Genomic DNA, 18,444 nt, shown 5'->3' on the forward strand with positions numbered 1-18,444 from the left:
AACCGCCAGCACTGCGCAGACACAGTGGACACCAAACGGCGAGCCACCCGAGACCCGCCAACCAACCCCGCTCCTCCGATTTCGGCCAGCGATGCCGCCACCGACGACTGTAAAAGAGACACTCAGACGCAGATGTGCCACTAACAGACACAAATGTTTCACATTATGATTACCAATCTGCTATCGATATAAACCCGTCCAGGCGATAGCAGCGTCACTTGGCGAGGAATGACTGCTCGTCAGACACATGGACGGTACAAGTGGTATCAGTGAGCGTGCTGTCCATGTGTGGAATGGTGAAGGTGCACGAGGGCAGACTGCGATGGCTCGGAGACTCTGCACGAGCATTTCCGAAACTGTCGAGTGTTTGAGAAGTGCTCTTGTGAGTGTCTTCAACACGTCGCGAAACCAAGGTGGAACAACCTTCAGACATCGTGGGGTTCTGCGACCACCCCTCATTAGAAATCTACATCTACATTTATACTCCGCAAGCCGCCCAACGGTGTATCGCGGAGGGCACTTTACGTCCCACTGTCATTACCTCCCTTTCCTGTTCCAGTCGCGTATGGTTCGCGGGAAGAACGGCTGCCGGAAAGCCTCCGTGCGCGCTTGAATCTCTCTAATCTTATATTCGTGATCTCCTCGGGAGGTATAAGTAGAGGGAAGCAATATATTCGATACCTCATCCAGATACGCACCCTCTCGAAACCTGGACAGCAAGCTACACCTCAATGCAGAGCGCCTCTCTTGCACAGTCTGCCACTTCAGTTTGCTAAACATCTCCGTAACGCTGTCGCACTTACCAAATAACCCTGTGACGAAACGCGCCGCTCTTCTTTGGATCTTCTCTATCTCCGCTGTCAACCCGACCTGGTACGGATCCCACACTGTTGAGAAATACTCAAGTACAGGACGAACGAGTGTTTTGTAACCCACCTCCTTTGTTGTTGGACTACATTTTCTAAGGACTCTCCCAATGAATCTCAACCTGGTACCCGCCTTACCAACAATTAATTTTATATGATCATTCCACTTCAAATCGTTCCGTACGCATACTCCCAGATACTTTACAGAAGTAACTGCTACCAGTGTTTGTACCGCTATCATATAATCATACAATAAAGGATCCTTCTTTCTATGTATTCGCAGTACACTACATTTGTCCATGTTAAGGGTCAATTGCCATTCCCTGCACCAAGTGCTTATCCGCTGCAGATCTTCCTTCATTTCGCTGCAATTTTCTAATGCTGCAACTTCTCTGTATACTACAGCACCATCCGCGAAAAGCCGCATGGAACTTCCGACACTATCTACTAGCTCATTTATATATATTGTGAAAAGCAATGGTCCCGTAACACTCCTCTGTGGCACGCCAGAGGTTACTTTAACGTCTGTAGACGTCTCTCCATTGAGAACAACATGCTGTGTTCTGTTTGCTAAAAACTCTTCAATCCAGTCACACAGCTGGTCTGATATTCCGTAGTCTCTTATTTTGTTTATCAGGCGAGAGTGCGGAACTGTATCGAACGCCTTCCGGAAGTCAAGGAAAATGGAATTTACCTGGGAGCCTGTATCTAATTTTTTCTGGGTCTCATGAACCAATAAAGCGAGTTGGGTCTAATACCATCGCTATTTCCGGAATCGATGCTGATTCCTACAGAGTAGATTCTGGGTTTCCAGAAATGACATGTCGTGCGGGATTAGCCGAGCGATCTATGGGCGCTGCAGTCATGGACTGTGCGGCTGGTCCCGGCGGAGTTTCGAGTCCTCCCTTGGGCATGGGTGTGTGTGTGTGTGTGTGTTTGTCCTTAGGATAATTTAGGTTAAATAATGTGTAACCTTAGGGACTGATGACCTTAGCAGTTGAGTACCATAAGATTTCACACACATTTGAATATTTTGAACAGAAATGACATATTACGCGAGGAAAAAACATGTTCTAAAATTCTACAACAGATCGATGTCAGAGATATAGGCCTATGCTTTTGCGCATCTGTTCGACGACCCTTCTTTAAAACTGGGACTACCTGTGCTCTTTTCCAATCATTTGGAACCTTGTGTTCCTCTAGAGACTTGCAGTACACGGCTGTTAGCAGGGGGGCAATTTCTTTCGCGTACTCGTCGTATGCTGGACAGACTGTAAAACAGGACAGGCGGCCAACTGTGGCGGAACTAACATCAGAGTTTAATGCTTGGAAAAGTAAGAAGGTGTGTGAACACACAGTGCTCCGATCACTCCTAACGACGGGCTTTCGTAGCCGACGACCCACGTATTTACTAATGTTAACACGACGGCACCAGCAACTACGACTGAAATGGGCACGTGACCATCGGTACTGGACGTTGGCGCAGTGGCAGGGCGTTGCACGGTCTGATGAATGCCGGTGCTGTCTTCATGATATCGATGGGAAGCCGCGAATCCTTCGTCTTCCAGTTGACAACTGTACTGCGGGACGGAGATAAGCTGGAGGTGGTTCCATTATCCTCCATTATCCGTCGGTCTAGCGGAGCTCGTGCAAGGCACCATGACGAACAAGGAGTATCGCATACTGTTTTCAGGCCGCGATGACGATCATGTTTCCCGACTGCAATGGTATTTTTCAACAAGATAATGCGCCATTCGCAAGGCAAGGAGTGCGACGGAGTGGCTCGAGAAACACAGTGGCGAGTTCTAGTCGATGTGCTTGCACCCGAACTTGGCAGATCTGGACCCGACTGAACACATCCGGTATGTGATTGAACATGGCGTCAGAGCTCATCGCCTCCCTCTGCGGAATTTACGAGAATTAGGTGACTTGTGTGTGCAGATGTGGTGACAACTCCGTACAGCCATCAACCAAGGCCTCATCGCTTCCATGTCACGACGCGTCTCTGCTGTTATCCGTGCCAAAGTGGTATATATACCGGCTATTACGTAGGTGGTCATAATGTTCTGGCTGATCAGTGTATTTGTATTTAAAAGTAACTAGTGATAATAAGCGACTTCGTTTGTAGCTATGAAAACTACAAACAGATAAAACTATGTGAAGAATAATGACTGACGCTGGAAAAGGAAAACCAAGAATAGAAAGACAACTCGAATTTCAACAAGTTGTGTCTCCAACACTACTTCTTGACGGATATACGGATAATACGGATAATCACCGCTGTCCGAAAAGCATGAAAACAGTATGAAGACAGCAAAGATGAAATTATTTAGATGAGTCTATACAGGTAATGTGCTGTCGTTTTAGTAAATTTTGACCACGAATGTGTTACTAATGATTAGTTTAGGCAATCAGACTAATTTATTACAGCTATTAATGCTCCTGTTCTTTTTCACAAACTTATCCTACATCTACATCTACATTCACATCAATACTCCGCAAGCCACCTGACGGTGTGTGGTGGAGGGTACTTTGAGTGCCTCTATCGGTTCTCCCTTCTATTCCAGTCTCGTGTTGTTCATGGAAAGAAAGATTGTCGGTGTGCCTCTGCGTGGGCTCTAATCCCTCTGATTTTATCCTCATGGTCTCTTCGCGAGATATACGTAGGAAGGAGCAATATACTGCTGGACTCCTCGGTGAAGGTATGTTCTCGAAACTTCAACAAAAGCCCGTACCGAACTCCTGAGCGTTTCTCCTGCAAAGTCTACCACTGGAGTGCACATATCATCTCCGTAACGCTTTCGCGATTGCTAAATGACCCTGTAACGAAGCGCGCTGCTCTCCGTTGGATTTTCTCTATCTCTTCTATCAACCCTATCTGGTACAGGCCCCACACTGCTGAGCAGTATTTAAGCAGTAGGCGAACAAGTGTACTGTAACCTACTTCCTTAGTTTTCGGATTGCATTTCCTTAGGATTCTTCCAATGAATCTCAGTCTGGCATCTGCTTTACCGACGATCAACTTTATATGATCATTCTATTTTAAATCACTCCTAATGCCTACTCCCAGATAATTTATGGAATTAACTGCTTCCATTTGCTGCTATATTGTAGCTAAATGACAAAGGATCTTTTTTTCTTTGTATTCACAGCACATTACACTTGTCTACATTGAGATTCAGTTGCCATTCCTTGCACAATTCGTCAATTCGTTGCAGATCCTCCTGTATTTCAGTACAATTTTCCATTGTTACAACCTCTCGATATACTACAGCATCATCTGCAAAAAGCATCAGTGAACTTCCGATGTTATCCACAATGTCATTTATGTAAATTGTGAATACCAACGGTCCTACGACAATCCCCTGCGGCACACCTGAAATCACTTTCTAATACATATAGTAGCACGAGTGTTTTGTAGGTGAGGCCAAACCAACCGACAAACGGCTCTGGTGGGAGAGCTGCGGCATCTTCTGTAGTACTGGGGTGACCGAGCCTGCTGCACTGTCGTCGCGAGACGTCTTATCTCCTCCCCCCTTCCCCGCCCCCACCCTCACCCCCTGCCCACGCTATCTCCGCTGCGAGTGAGTGTCTCCGAGGCCATCGGCTGCCGTTTCCTCCGCTAACGCGAATCGAACTCGTTCCGAGAAATACGGTCAGTCGGCACGACCCGGCCGCAAGTCACGTGGGATTTACCGTATTTGTTGGCGTGGGGGTGGGGGAGGGGCTTGGAGAAAGGGAGCTAAGCTATCGCTTGTCACCCCCACGCTGCGCCATTACCGTTCCGGGACCAATTTGTCTCGGCGGGCGCGCGCACCGGGCCGGCCTGGGAACGGTGTTCGCGTGTTGTTTCTCTGAGGGTGTGCGGCTGTTCGTCGATGTGCAAAAGACTATGTGGTTGGAAAATAAAACCCGGTCGCTCTCTTACAGTTCTCTCTCTCTCTCTCTCTCTCTCTCTCTCTCTCTCTCTCTCTCTCTCTCTGTGTGTGTGTGTGTGTGTGTGTGTGTGTGTGTGTGCGCGCTACATTTTTTTACGATCAAGCTTCGATTACCTCAGTTTCTCGGGAGCGAACCGTTGTATTACTGCGCCGGAAAGAATCCAATCATTTTTACTGCACCCGCCCCCGCCACCGCCGCCGCCGCGACTGGAACATAAGACGTGCACAGCCTCGGAATGCCTCTGCGGACGAGCGAGTGCTTTCCCACACTTACGCCGCCCTCAGCTTATATTGTACCAGTCTTTTATATATCTGCCACTTTCGACTTTTGTTCCGTTTCGCGCAAATCCATCGGTGTTACCTCGGAGAGAACGAAGTGTATCAGAGAGTGGCAGAAATTGAACAGCGCCGTGCCGGCGTCTTTGGTATTTCTGTCCGCGGCAGGTTTGCTCTAGGAGTCTTTCGCTTCAAAGTTACGGAGGACCGAGCAGGTGAAATTTTCCGGTTACCTAGAGACGGTGTGCATCAGATTTTCAACCACGAAAGCAGACTGTATGTGGTACGACTAAAAAGAAGTGCAACAGTATTCGGCTTCGGAGGGTGCGCTGAAATGTAACGGCTTAAAATTTTCAATGCAAAAATTCTTGACGGTCCTAAAATAAAACAAAGTTTATTAACATTCCAGGTATTTTTTCTTCATGTCTACAGTTTTAGTCCTCAACACAGTCATATTGGCGACGAACACATTCCTCCCAACGAGAGACCGGTTTGTGATACCGTTACTGCAGAATGTTGGACTAACGGAGGCACAACTTCACCAGTTCTTGCACCGTTTCATCACTATCAAAGTGAAGTTCCCGAAGATTTTTTTTTAAAGTTCTGAAAATCGGATAGGACCAAGTCGCAATTCTACGAGGGTTGCTCCAAAAGAAATGCACACTATTTTTGTAAAAATACAGTTTTCATTCTGCACGTGTGAAACTTTTACAGTGTGTAGATACATCCTTCCCGCTTGTTTATAACTTAGTTCAACCTGTTCCCGTGAGTGGTGCTGTCACTGCATGTCTTCAAGATGGCTGCTACACTTGACGTTCGTCAGAAGCAACGTGCTGTCATAGAATTCCTGTGGGGTGAAAAAGAAACAGTGGGAAACATCCACAAGAGGTTGAAAAAGATGTGTGGAGATGTTACAGTTAGTCGGTGGGCAAGCGGGTTATGTGATGAAAGCGGGCACGACAATATTGAGGTTGTCCTCGCTGTGGCAGGCGTCGTACTGCACACACTCCAGACAGCTTGTGGACGTCTTGCCAAGTGGAACCACAATAAATTCTGATGCATATGTGACGACACTGAAGAAACTTCAAGCTCGAGTGAGTCGTGTTCGACCACATTGGCAAAAGAAGGATGTTTTGCTGTTGCACGACAATGCACGGCCACATGTCAGTCAAAACACCACGGAAGCGATCAAAAAACTCGGATGGACAACACTGAAACACCCGCCTTACAGTCCTGACCTGGCTCCATGTGACTATCATCTGTTTGGGAAACTGAAAGACTCTCTTCGTGGAACAAGATTTGAATGCTGCCAAAGAGTGGCTCCAACAGGTTGGTCAGAATTTTACCGTGCGGGTATACAGACGCTGGTTCCAAGATGGCGCAAGGCAGTTGATAGGGATGAAAATTATGTGGAGAAATGCAAATATTGTTCCTAAAGGATGTATCTACACACTGTACAACTTTCAAACCTGTAGAATAAAAGATGGATTTAAAAAAATAGTGTGCATTTCTTTTGGAGTAACTCTCGTATGGAGGATGATGTATGACAGTGAACCAAGGCGTCAGATTGTTGCAGATGTCGCAGCGCTTGCGTGCCTTCTGGGATTTCCATGCTGAGGGAGAGGTTACTCCATGTGTGGATGCACTTTTCTGCGATCAGAAACTCGATTACATCAAGTTGTTCCTCCCGCACCGACATGGTTTCTTCATACACCGCCATGCTACGTGCTGATATTCGGAGTCCACTAGTGGCAGAGCGTTGCAACTAGTGCAATGAAGCTAGAAAGTCTGCCGACTAATATGCATGACAAGTAATATCTCAGCCGATACTGAAAACAGAGAAGAAAAAAAAACACCTTTGGGGGGCATTACTTTTCAGCAGGCCCTCGTTTATTTCGAAATGGAAAATTTACTGGCGAAAACTGCCACAGTAAATATTCTGGAATGGATTGAAGCAAATGAAATGCACAAAATTTCTGACGTAAGGAGATCACCCCTAATGTGTAATAAATGTTCCAAGAGATAGAAAATTATCGACAAACGACAGAACGGAAACTCCTAGTCTTTGCATCTCTCCTATCTACCTTTTTTTATTATTAGGGTAGAACGATATAAATTCGTAATTTTCTGATGACAGAGTTGATCCACATGGACGAATTATACAGGGTGGTCCATTGATAGTGACCGGGCCAAATATCTCACGAAATAAGCGTCAAACGAAATAACTACAAAGAACGAAAGTCGTCTAGCTTGAAGGAGGAAACCACATGCCGCAATGGTTGGCCAGTTAGATGGCGCTGCCATAGGTCAGACTATATCAACTGCGTTTTTTTAAAATTGGAACCCCCATTTTTATTACATATTCGTGTAGTACGTAAAGAAATATGAATGTATTAGTTGGACCACTTTTTTCGCTTTGTGATAGATGGTGCTGTAATAGTCACAAACGTATAAGTACGTGGTATGACGTAACATTCCGCCAGTGCGGACAGTACTTGCTTCGTGATACATTACCCGTGTAAGAATGGACCGTTTACCAATCGCTGAAAAGGTCGATATCGTGTTGATGTATGGCTATTGTGACCAAAATACCCAACGGGCGTATGCTATGTATGCTGCTCGGTATCCTGGACGACATCATCCAAGTGTCCGGACCGTTTGGCGGATCGTTACGTTATTTAAAGAAACAGGAAGTGTTCAGCCACATGTGAAACGTCGACCACCACCTGCTGCAAATGATGATGCCCAATTAGGTGTTTTAGCTGATGTCGCGGCTAATCCGCACATCAGTAGCAGACGCATTGCGTTAGAATCGGGAATCTCAGAAACGTCGGTGTTGAGAATGCTACATCGACATCGATTGCACCCGTACCATATTTCTATGCACGAGGAACTGCATGGCGACGACTTTGAACGTCGTGTGCAGTTCTACCACTGGGCACAAGAGAAATTAGGGAACGATGACAGATTTTTTGCACGCGTTCTATTTAGTGACGAAGCGTCATTCACCAACATAGGTAACGTAAACCGGCATAATATGCACTATTGAGCATCGGAAAATCCACGATGGCTGCGTCAAGTGGAACATCAGCGACCTTGGCGGGTTAGTGTATGGTGCGGCATTATGGGAGGAAGGATAATTGGCCTCCGTGTTTCCAACGGCAATCTAAATGGTGCAATGCTGATTTCCTACGTAACGTTCTACCGATGTTGCTACAAGTTGTTTCACTTCATGACAGAATGGCGATGTACTTCCAACGTGATGGATGTCTGACACATAGCTCGCGTGCGGTTGAAGCGATATTGAATGGCATATTTCATGACAGGTGGATTGGTCGTCGCAGCACCATACCATGGCCCGCACATTCACCGGATCTGACGTCCCCGGATTTCTTTCTGTGGGGAAAGTCGAAGAATATTTGCTATCGTGATCCACCAACAATGCCTGACAACATGCGGCAGCGCATTGTCAATACATGTGCGAACATTACGGAAGGCGAACTACTCGCTGTTGAGAGGAATGTCGTTACACGTATTGCCAAATGAATTGAGGTTGACGGACATCATTTTGAGCATTTATTGCATTAATGTGGTATTTACAGGTAATCACGCTGTAACAGCATGCGTTCTCAGAAATGATAAGTTCACGAAGGTACATGTATCACATTGGAACAACCGAAATAAAATGTTCAAACGTACCTACATTCTGTATTTTAATTTAAAAAAATACCTGTACCAACTGTTCGTCTAAAATTGTGGGCCATATGTTTGTGACTGTTACAGCGCCATCTATCACAAAGCGAAAAAAGTGGCTCAACTAAAACGTTCATATTTCCTTACGTACTACACGAATATGTAATAAAAATAGGGGTTCCTATTTAAAAAAAAAAAAAACGGTGTTGATATCCATTTGACCTATGGCAGCGCCATCTAGCGGGCCAACCATAGCGCCATCTGGTTTCCCCCTTCAAGCTAGACAAGTTTTGTTCTTTGTAGTTTTTTTCGTTTGACGCATATTTTGTGAGAATTTGGCCCGGTCACGAGCAATGGACCACTCTGTATACAAGTACAAATACTTTTTGTTTAAGAACCATTGTGCAGAGAAAATTGACCTAAGTTATTATACGGTAAGTACCAATATAACAAAAGTAAAATAGTCTCTGTGCTAGGTCGAGTACTTTTCTTCCGGCTGTCGAAGGTATGGTTTTTTTAACGTAGTTTCAAAAATGATAAAACATTTTGTAAAATGGTTCTGAGCACTATGATTCAAATGGCTCTGAGCACTATGGGTCTTAACATCTGAGGTCATCAGTCCCCTAGTCCTTATAACTACTGAAACCTAACTAACCTAAGGACATCACACACATCCATGTCCGAGGCAGGATTCGAACCTTCGACCGTAGCGGTCGCGCTGTTCCAGACTGAAGCGCCTAGAACCCCTCGGCCACACCGGACGGCATTTTTGTAAAAACATATAGCACGAAAGCTGAGCGTTTTGTTGTCTGTTAGAAATGATCGAGAAAGCACAGAACGCACCTAGTAATATCAGCAAGTAGTGAAACAAATAAGGAAGTTAATCGAAAAAATCAGTATGATAACTAAAACGTCATTGCTTGAGATTGATTAATTCAGAGGATCATACTATTCAATTGAAAGCATTGTGAGGAGAACATTGAACTTTTTACTCCTTACATCCATACTTTGTTTTCTCAAATTGCTTCCGTTTGTGCCATTCGTTGAGAAAAAAGCGACTTAACGTATGGAAGCATCTCTCTCCCCCTCCGTCCCACTCTATTTATCTATCTCTTTCGCTCTCCCTCCTTTTTTTCTCCTTGTAATACTTATGGTATTTCTGTATAGTTGGTAGAAAGAAATGTATGGAAGGGAGGATAAATACGATGCACACAGCACAGAATCGAGAATATTACCAGTGTCACTCCACTCGTTCACTTTGTGTCCGTTGTCTCTCTTCTACAGCTGTGAAATATCGAGTGTTTTTCATGCGTAAATTTATTTGCGCAACACTTTACACGTCCAGAGGGCTAAATAGCATTAGCTGTTCCGCCGCAAACCACCGAAAGAAAACTTCGTAATTGGAAAATTCATTAGCGTGCAGCTATTACGTTATTCATGAACCGTTTAACTCTTGTTTTCGTGCTGCGGACCGCAGTAATTGCGACAAATTAGAGACAAAATACTAAAGTTATGAAGGGCGAAAGTGGCAAAATATGCGTGCGCATTCGTTTACGCTACTTTACGGCTGCGGGTCCGCTTGCACTAATCCCGTGTGGCGGCTGCCTGTCTCTTACGTGGTGCTAAATTCATTTCCATGGCGCGATAACGTCAGCGATGCGAAATAAACACGGCACGCGTAGTCGCTGCTGTGAAAACATTCAGATTTTTGTACTACTTCGCTTTGATCAAATATCTTTTGGATTTTTATCTCTCGCTTCACGATAATTACCACTATCCGATCACTACGTTTGGCATTTCTTATGAACACACATCTCAAATAACGTTTTATTGTTTTTGTCACTGCATCTATATTACGCAACACTTATTTGATATATAAATATGCAGGGGTTGGACAAAAATATGGAAACGCCACGAGAAATGCTTGTTCGAACATAAATGCAGATGCTAGATATACTTGCAGTTGACTCTTTTGTAGCTGACCACGAACGGCATCTTTACAATGTCCTCAACACGTTGCAAGTGTCAGCCGTGACCAGAACAGCGTTATGTGTAGTTGTCAGTGCATTATGTCGGAGGTAAGTGAATTCTAACGTTGGCAAGTTACTGGTGCTGGTATAGTGTAAGCTTTTGGTGTTTCAAGAGGAACCATGTCGAAGGTTTATACCGCAGATAAGGAAAGCAGAAAAACATCTGCTGCCAAGTCACAACGCGGACGAAGTGTTGCTTGTGACAGATAGTCATTGAAGTGTGGCTTGTGACAGACGCTCACTGAAGAGGACTGTGATAAAAAATAGCGGGACGACAGCTGCTTGAACCCTGTCAGCGCCAAAACAATCCGAACGTTGCTCCAGAAGAGCGGTATTTTACGGCAATCTGGAATTCCAAACCACTCATCAGTGATGCAAATGTCCATAATAGAAAAATATGCTGATGAAGCCATAATCTGGTCTGCGGAGCAATGGAAGAAAGCAATTTGGACGGATGAGTCTTGTTTCACACGGTTTGCAACTTCTGGCTGAGTTTACGCCTGGCGTACTCCGTCACAAGTCTACGATGCAATGAGTGAAATACGGAGGGGACTCGCAGATTGTTTAGGCAACCATATCGTGGTATTCCATGGGCGCCAAGCTCATTCTGCAAGGTCTGATTACTACCAAGAATTATCCGAGCAGTTTGGCTGATCAGGAACATCCCATGCTACAGTTCTTGTTTCCCAGTGATGATGCTCTGTTGCAAGATGATAGGGCCTTCGTTCGGTCATCTCGTATCGTCCAGGATTACGGTCTACTTCGCAGATAAGGATGCTTGACCGTTACCCACCTCCACCATCATTACAAGAACTTTTAATTTAAATTTAAATTTGTGGTAAGGTTCTATGGACCAAACTGCTGAGGTCATCAGTCCCTAGGCTTACACACTAATTAAACTAACTTAAACTAACTTACGCTAGGGACAACGCACACACACCCATGCCGAAGGGAGGACTCGAGCCTCCGACGGGGGTAGCCGCGCGAACCGTGACAAGGCGCCCTTGACCGCACGGCTACCCCGCACGGGTACATGAACTTGTCACTATTTTGCAGGAAGAATGAGACAAAGTTCCTTTTAAAACAGAGCAGCTCCTGTACTTCTACGTTACGAGACGACTGGAAGAGGTTTTGAACGCCAAGACTTTGGCACACCGTATTAGACATGACAATGTGTTGTGTTCTTTGGTGTTACCGTATTTTTGTCCACTGTCTCGTATAAACAGAAACTACATTTTTGATTTTCCTTTCTTTTCTCTCGTCTCTAGGTCACTGATATTCACGCAGACCAAGATTTTGTTCACTGAGTACCTGGATTATTATTCCAGGAATGACTCGTAAGTGGAATGTCAGCTGGCCTCTGCGCCTTCATTGGCCGTAATTCTGTTGTTTAGCTGTTATCGTACTTTCACAGTTCAGGAAAACCATAATCGCAGGTATGCGAGGAAACGAATCTTTTACTTTACCTCATTTCCTCGTATCTCGCAGTTACCTTGTGGTAGTCGTATCACAAGCATCTTCACGCTTGCCAAGTCACTACGTTCCCTCTGAGAGAATCCACTGGCACACACTTTTCGTTTATCCAGAGTGTTTAATCCTCTCGTGGCCCGTGCGCCGTCATCGTCTAGGGCAAGATTGCTCTCCATGCACAAAGCTGGTTGGTAACCTCCAATACGTTATCTCTAACGGTACTCGAGCAGTTTGCTCAGAGTTCAAAGTCTCTTCATTTCTCTTCCAACCCAAGACTGGCCACTTGTGTAGGCGACCCAATTTTTTAGAGTACAAGCGTCACTCATGTGCTTTTTATTTACATCAGTCTGCCACTGTGCCTAGCGTTCACGGAACCATCCTTTGGCGACCAAGTGTTGTCTCTTCGTCTTCCTATGGCGTGAGTACAGAGGAGCGTATAGTTAGCACTAGGATATCCCGGTGATTAAATTCAGCTTTGCAACCATCACTGCGACTTATCTGTCAAGTTGCGCTTTAGTTGTACTGCCTAGGGAGAATGTATCTCGCTCCAGCATTCCAAACACGAAGGAAACGTTGGCTGCGTCTGGAATCGAACCCGCGTTCTCTGAATAGGTCAGTCACTTCCAACATTGACTAATATTCTCTCAAATAACTTCCTGCCTTTGCTCTTTGCCGAGGCTTTCGGAATGTGCATGTACTCCATAAGCCACTGCATGTTTGTAAGGTGGCGTGGTCTCCAGACCTTCATTTCTTACATACTCCTTCCTCAAATTCGTATTCTGCACATCAAGACGCTTCATTAGAACCCAAACTGGATAAGGTAGAGTCAATTTTGTATGAATTCATGTAAGTGATATGCAGATCTAATAAGTAAATTGCAAAGTGCGCACTGAGGTTGAAAAAGTGGAGGCTGGCGTACACAAAATGATGGCCACAGGAATTTTCGTTCTAAAGAGGAAACCAGCCCACTGGGAAGACCGTCTGTTCAGAGGGCTGGATCAACAACATACCTACTTCGGCGGAAGCGACCGCAAAGAGAGGACAGCTTTTGCCAGAGCGAAGGGATAACGGTCCCCGTGTTCGACTTAAAAGCAAATTCCGCTACATTGTGTGGGAGCGCGCAGAAGACGCATTTTTCCACAGACCGACTGTGTAGTTACGGAGTTCTCACAGGAGGACGGTATATGCCTAATGGAGATGCTACAGATTTCCGCATTGGTCGACTTAAACGAAACGTCATTCTCCTATTTAGAAGAGCAACGCTGATTGGCGGAATATTTCTGAACCAAAGAGTCAGAGGAGTGAGGGAAGACAGCGAATGATATACCCTTGCAACTTTTCCAGAAAAAAGGGACCGTTCCTTTGTCACTCTTGGAGCGGGAACACGTAACGAGAGCGAGTGCGATCGTACGTGTACGCAGAGAGTGAGGAACAAAGTCTCTCCTCAGTACTTCTCTGAGAGAGCACCTCTACATTGGAGTGACACTCTACATTGAGTCGCTCGCGATTAAGCGTTGTTCACTGTGTTGGCCGCCACACTTATTGTGTGGTGTGAACACAAAACAGAATATTAGTTAAACGCCTGCAAGCGAGTACTGAGTGGCATCGTGGTGGACTGGTCATCTGACCGGTGTACCACGTCAATAATTAGACTAGGGGTGGATAGGAGTCCTTGACTTCATCAAGGCGTAGGGAGAGTTTAATTGGCGAAGGTCAATCCACATTGAGATAGTTGTGTTACTTGTCAGCAGCGAGCGACACAGGGAGCAGTCGTTGCAGCTCACGGTATGCAAGCCCCATCTGTCCTCCATAACAGTACACTCAATTACATTTCTCACGCGACAGTCTTGACCGTATCTAGAAAAGTTATTCAAGTTGTGTAGGCGCGGCTCTCAGCCATTCTGCCGAGTAAATAACATTCTTAAAGGAAAGGGAGAAAAGAACCTTTCAATACGTGGTAAAATAATAGCATTCCTATCCATAGGCAATCTACTGTTCAGAAAGGAACCCGGATATTTGTTATTTTTTTTATATAAGAAAAAGTTTCACTTGATTTATCAGAATTTTTTGCAATAAATTATATTTTTCGTTCGTTTAATGTTTTTCTTACACTAACTAGCAATACTCCCATAGCCAAGTATTCCACTAGTTACGAAAGAATCTATAGAATATTTTTGTGTCCTTTTCTTACAGCGGACGACTCCTGAAGATATTTGTTGCTGAATGTTTTTCAAGCAGTTCTTGTTGGTACATTAGGAGCGTCTGTCTGACTTCGGTAGTAGTGTGAGGTGGAAACTGTTTCATGCAGGAGCCAAAGGGTACTTGTTGGACCAATCCATTACGCAACTTGACAAAATAAAACCCACACACTCGCATGTTGCACAGCGGAAGTGTATGTTGAAAGTTGCTATAGACAGCTGATAGGCAATGATAAGACATGAAAAGGATTTTGCTGTAGGTTATTAAGGCGGTCGAACCAAGACGCTTTTCAAGTCGTTAAGCAAATTGCAAAGAAAAGAAGGTCAAGGGAAACAGGTGACTACTGAGAGCTCGCTGGTGGACACAGCCTGCGGACGCGGCTCTGCATCGTATCTGTGTGGTGGCTGCCTCTCCTGCGTCGCCTCCGTCCTCCCTGCAGGACTCCGGCTAGCAACCCCTCATCTGGGCAGAGGGGCGGTGAGGGCAGGGGAGGGATAATTCTCGCCCCCTGTTCCTTTCCTTCCCTCTGCGGCAGAATAGCCGCCGGCCATTTCTCCAGGGACCCCCTCGCCTGTCGCGACCGCTGATTAAATATCCCCCACTGGGCACCAGCTGCGCTATCCTGAAACCAACCCTCCACGGGACCCTATGCTTTACGTAAATTCTTCCACTTTCGAGAGGCTTTCACGGGTGATTCACTATTCACAGACTCCGAGAAACGGTCGGTTAAAATTAGGCTTCTCTGTATCAAATAGGGAACATACATAGAGATAACGGAGAGTACTTCGCTGTTTAATTAAGTGAGAAATACTGGATAAAAACGAACTTTTATACCATTTTCTTTCGCCATCCTTGTAGCAGCCGTAAAAATCAGTACGCAAGTACTGTTTTCCATATATTTACAACGGAAATATTGGCACCGGGTGAACAGCTTGAGTTTAAGGTACGTTAAGTAAAATTTCTACAATAATTTTTTCTCAGACGTAGCAACTTGTTGATGGGAATATTCCCACAACATAACAAACATTTTCAGTAACGTAGGAAATGTTCCCGATTCTTGTCTGTGCGTTTGCTATGTACGGGACTATTATTTGCATGTACTTCTGCTCCTTGCCTACTAGTGTATTGAAGTCTCCTAATAAAATCTTAGTACGTCTTTCTGGTATTTAATTCGTTATTTCTTACGAGTCTTCCAAAAAGGCCTCGACTTCTTGCGGTTTCTTCAAAAACGGTTCAAATAGCCTAAGCACTATGGGACTTAACATTTGAGGTCATCAGTCCCCTAGACTTAGAACTACTTAAACCTAACTAACCTAAGGACATCATACACATCCATGCCCCAGGCAAGATTCGAACCTACGACCGTAGCAGCAGCGCGATTCCGGACTGAAGCGCCTAGAACCAACCCCTCGGCCACAGCGGCTTGTTCTTGCGGTTTATTTCTGTTGCGATCGTTTGTCGGTACTTGTTCGCTGATCACCGTGTATCTTTTGCTTCCTGATCTAAAGATTTCTGTGGATATTCTTTCTGATATTGAATTGAAATCTAGTACGTTGTCTGTGAATGATTTGGGTGCTCTACATTCTGTGCTAAGCGTTCCACTTCTGACAGCAGACATTTCCTCGTTTATGCTGTAATTTTTTGTGTCGAAGAAGTTTCCGTTTGTGAAACGCGTCTCTTGTATTGCAAAGATTTTAACGTGAAATTTTTCTAGTATAACCGTAAGCTATTTAGGTTTGTCTAATTTGATCAGCATAGTTGTGCTCAGTGTGTCAACATAGTATTTGCGAAGAGGTTAGATGTGAATGTCTTTTCAAAGTCTTTCCATCAAGCGTCTAGAGGCGATAGATGACGTCACGGGGAACAATTTTGTTACGGGCAAAATGTTCCGCGATGCTTCTCGGCGAGTTCTCGAGGGCTTGGAGGACGACATTTCGGCGAACAAATAATTTATAACCAGTTGTACTACATCTATATACAACCTATCTCTAGTAAAAATATAGTGGTTTTCAACAAGAAAACATTACGAATAAGTATCTCTATACGGAGAAAGATATCTTTGAAGCGTGAGCTTACGCCCGGCTGAATCTTGCGGACATAATCAAGAATATAGAACCCCAAGCATCTGTACAAAGCATCAGCGAACATCTTGTCTCTAACAGAGTTGTTTCCCCTAGACGTTTGATGCAAAGACTTTGATACGCCCTGTATATATAGGGTGTGTCAGCTGTCCCTGTCCATGAGCTTTGCGCAACGCACAACGCCTTCAAAAGTCACGCGGAAGATTTTCATAGTATCTCGCTAGCTGTGAGCAAACTACAGAAAAAAGAATAGGGACATTTTGTAGGAACTTCAATGTAGTTAACGTTTGCATTGCAATACGTTTTCAATGGCGGCCAGGGTTTTCGAATTATTTAGAACAACGTGTTTGAAGGTCACTGTTGCACGTTTTTCTTGAATAATTCGAAAACTACGGCCTGTAGCGAAAATGTATCCCAGTAAAAAATTTAACTAAACTAAATTTCCTTCAAAAGGTGCTGTTAATTTTTTTGCAGGACTGATAGTTTGCACGAAACGATCGAGAGAATGTGAAATTCTTGCATCTGTTATTTCAGTGTGTTGTGGGTTGCATAAAACCTCTCGGTAAGCGTAGTTGGTTGGTTTTGGGGAAGGAGACCAGACAGCGAGGTCATCGGTCTCATCGGAGTAGGAACCATCCCGGCATTTGCCTGGAGCGATTTAGGGAAATCACGGAAAACCTAAATCAGGATGGCCGGACGCGGGATTGAACCGTCGTCCTCCTGAATGCGAGTCCAGTGTCTAACCACTGCGCCACCTCGCTCGGTTAAGCGTAGTTGAATCACCCTATGTAAGACGTAACTTTTCTAGTGCCTTAATTCTGTTCACGCTGCTTCCAATTTTCCTACATGTTAGGCGACACAGTGGTTACAACAATGAAGTCTTTTTCTCGAGGACGGTGTTTCTATTATCTGTTAGAGTGTCACCTTATCTTACTGCTTAGGGGCCATGATATTTACCGGCTCTCTTCATGGAGACATTCTCCTCCTTCTCAGAAGGAACTTACTGACAGAGCTTCAATCGTATACTATCTACTTACCCAGAGCTTAAAATGTTCATCGAGAGCAATGGAATGTGCAAATAAATCCAAACAATCTTCTTTCAGAATAAATTTGCAACCAACTGAGATAGTGCTAATTTCAGATTGTGCGGAGATACTCTAGTTAAAAATATCGTATATTGAAGCTGCCAGCGGAAGCCGGTATTCTGACTTTGAAGTCCTTGAAGCCGGAGCAGGCCTTTGGTATTCATTTAACTGATTTGGAGACATCCTTCTCGTCACTTATTCTCGAAGTGCCGTAAATTTCCTAGAATTTCAGCAGTGGAAGTCAAAAACTAGCCTTCATGGATTCGACTTGCATAAATTTCTACACGAGTTCGAGCGAAAACATAAACTTGTACAAATACTTTAAGTCAAAGGACACTCTGTCATCGCCCAAGATGAGATTGTAGACCGACTACCAAGGCCAAGTGTGACACAGTCTCAACTATTACGCGAGGTTACCTCATAGTGACTTCATTTCTACATTGAAGAGTCGGGACTTACACAAATGGAAATACATGCGGTACTCATTCCAGTCGAAACAAGGATTGCACTACGCAGAATTCAAGCCTTTTATGAAAAAATTCCGTATAAGAGCAAGTAGGTTTTGGGCACGAAGGGTTCCGTACAAACTTAATTATATGTATTCATAGTTTCTCTCTCCCGGAAATCGCGAATCCCGAAGATATCCACCTGTTGTTGATATCCGTACTGGAAAGATAGCAAAATATATGACATTAATGACCGTATCTTCTGGCTGCTTTGCCGTAGAACCTTAGGTGTTTAACAACGCCAAGTGGTCGTGGACCTTAGTATGTGACATAAATTTCAACGTCGTACGTCTACCATTC

Source organism: Schistocerca piceifrons, chromosome 7 (assembly GCF_021461385.2).
Source record: "Schistocerca piceifrons isolate TAMUIC-IGC-003096 chromosome 7, iqSchPice1.1, whole genome shotgun sequence".
NCBI lineage: Eukaryota > Metazoa > Arthropoda > Insecta > Orthoptera > Acrididae > Schistocerca > Schistocerca piceifrons.